Source organism: Oryza sativa, chromosome 5 (genome assembly GCF_034140825.1).
Source record: "Oryza sativa Japonica Group chromosome 5, ASM3414082v1".
Classification (NCBI taxonomy): Eukaryota; Viridiplantae; Streptophyta; class Magnoliopsida; order Poales; family Poaceae; genus Oryza; species Oryza sativa.
In genome coordinates, this window is record NC_089039.1 from 4,492,002 (window position 1) to 4,494,824 (window position 2,823).

At 42.8% G+C, this 2,823-nt stretch overlaps 1 long non-coding RNA gene across 1 annotated transcript; it reads right to left on the minus strand.

Moving 5' to 3' along the window:
- On the minus strand, positions 1-2,288 carry LOC136356446 (uncharacterized). Its single transcript, XR_010741263.1, has 3 exons — positions 1,708-2,288; positions 1,333-1,398; positions 1-208 (listed from the first exon to the last, which is right to left on the minus strand). It is a non-coding gene; the product is annotated as an uncharacterized lncRNA (long non-coding RNA).
- Positions 2,289-2,823: the final 535 nt, after the last annotated feature.

Below are 2,823 nucleotides of genomic sequence, written 5' to 3' on the forward strand. Positions count from 1 at the left end.
TTGATAATAGAACACTATCAAACAGCTAATTGTTATTCGCAAAAGGATAAATTATTACAGAGGTGGATAGTTCCTCTCAAAAGAATAACTTTCTACGCAACGGAAAAATAAACAAAAGACTAAACAGCTATGGCGACTCCACTCCACAAGCAACTTGACCCAAACAAAGCCTAATCCTCCTGATCATCACCTTCACTGAAGTACTCCTCTGATGAATGAATATTTCAAGAATGAGCATATGACATACTTAACAAGCCACACAGCAAATATGCAAGTGCACAGGATAACAAAGGATGGCATAATATAGCTCATTTGCATAAACATCATTTAATAAACATTTGAGAGAATAGTAAAACAGTTGAGCAATTAAGCAATATTAAATAAACACTATACAACACACCCGTGTTGCATAGGCCCAACCTCATCTGAACAACCAACCCCGGTTGTACAAATCAAACCTCCATACCAGGAATATACCATTCCAAACCAGGAGTCAATTTAATTATCACAGGTTATCACCAATAATGAGTAGTGTGAGACTAATCACGAAAAACATTGTTAGACCCACCCATAACCGCGGGCACGGCTATTCGAATAGTTTTACTCTGGCCAGAGATGTACCACTGTACCCACAAGACACAGCTCCACGACATGTCACCATGCGCCTCAATACCACCACGGTACCTCGGAAAGGAACTGTGACAATACCCCTCGCACAACACAACTCACCACAGTGCACCATTCCTGGATCATAATCACCCCCTCTACAACCAGAGGCATGGACTCCCCAGCGACCCCCACGGACTTCTCGCCGCTTCTCAGTCTGGCACCCCGTAATGAACCATGCTATACAAAAGGTAAAGCCGTTGCCCATGCTGGCTTGTGGTTGGCACGGTAAATGTTTCACAACAGTAGCTCGCGAACCGGTCCTTAATTGTCATGAGCACGACCATCAAAACCATATGCTCACAACCCACCTTTAATCAGGTTTTAATTATCAATTAACCATCATAACACGATTAACCATCGTGAGCTACCATTAAATATAACCATAAATAATAATGTAATATGATTCATCCCATTAATGAGCTAATGTTTCTAAGCATGGCTAAGAAATTATATATATAGCATTTAGCTGAACCAAACCAATATATAAGGTCCAAGCTAATCAATTTATTACCCATAGGAAAATAAAGTCATTGTTGGCCATAATTAAATGGGAAAGGCTCACCACCCGATGACATTCAAAAATAATGCATAAGTTGAAATAAAACATTAGCTTTAAACAGGTTCAACATGCTCAAAGGGTTGTTTGGGATCTGTGTGACTTGCCTTGACCTTCCTCAATCGCTTCTGAACCTTCCTCGACGTAAACCCTCTCCTCCGGAACGTCGGAAACTAAAGCAAATAAACAAAATCAATAAAACAGTACATGTGGATATTTTTAACATGTAGATCTTGATTTTAGATGAATTTAGCAACTTGAACCACTTGAATCCGAGTTACGATGATTTAAATATGAATTTCTGAAGTTTAATCAGATTTTCATCTAATATAGAAAATTATTACGATTTAAATAAAGGATTTATGATGTCACGATGACATCATCGCCGGACATGGTTCTGGACCACGACTCCGCCGACGATAGAGAGCTCGGGCAACTAAACCGAAGGCACCTACACGAAGAGGACAACGACGTGAACTCACCAGTGCAAAGAACTACGACGAACGACGATCGACGACGAGCTCCAGCGGCGGCACGGCTCGGCTTGACGTCAGCGGCGGCGCTCCGGCGAGATGCAGCAGCGGCGAAGGGGCGGACGGGATGCTCCTCCACCTGGCAAAGCCGGCGGTGGCGACGGAAGGCGGCGGCGACGACCACAGCGGCGACGCAAAGCGGCTGAAGCGGCTACGGCGGCGACGGCGCTACAAGCGACGGATGCGGCTAAGACTTGAGGCAAACAGAAGAAGACGACTAGGGGATGCTTTATATAGGCATGGGTGAGGGGGATCGGACTCCAAACGAGAGGATTTGAGCCGGAAAATCTGATGGTTTGGTTGGAGAGATAAACTCTAAACGAGTTTGATTTTGGTAAAATACAAGGAATTAAACTCCGGTTTTTGAGGGAAAAGATAGAGGACAACGAGTAGATAAATTCCCCTCATCCAATCGAATTTAGGAGCAACCGATGAAGGCGGATTCAAAGGGGAGGCGGCAGCAGCTCGGGCTCAGTCGGCTGGCCTGAGGTTGAAGATGAACAATGCCGAGGGATGCATTGTAGACTTTCAGAGAAAAAGGAAAAGGAAAAGAAAAGAAAAGAAAGGAATGGAGCAGCAGGCTGGCATGGCTGGCAGCCCGAGAGAGGCTTTGTGGGCCGAAAATGACCCACGGCCTAGAGAAAGGTTTTAAAACTTTTCCTTATTTGAATAATTCGTGAAATGCTATTTCGTTGATTAAAAATGCTTCCCTTGCTCAAATAATTCCCAGAAAAATCTAGAAAATAGATAAACAAGCAAAGTATTTAATGAAATTTTATCTAACTCAGTTTTATGTTGAATTTTTTCCTAGATTATTATAGTTTAACTTGTAAGCTTTTAAATAACTTCTAAAAATGCATTAAAGAATGAATTATTAAATTAGGCGATTTTCAGGGCGTGACAAACCTACCCTCCTTAAACGGAATCTCGTCCTCGAGATTCAGAAGAACTAGCAAAAAGATGAGGATGAGCTGACTTCAATTCATGTTCTCGCTCCCAAGTGGCTTCTTCTTCTGAATGATTGCTCCACTGAACCTTACAGAACCGTATGACGCGATTCCTGGT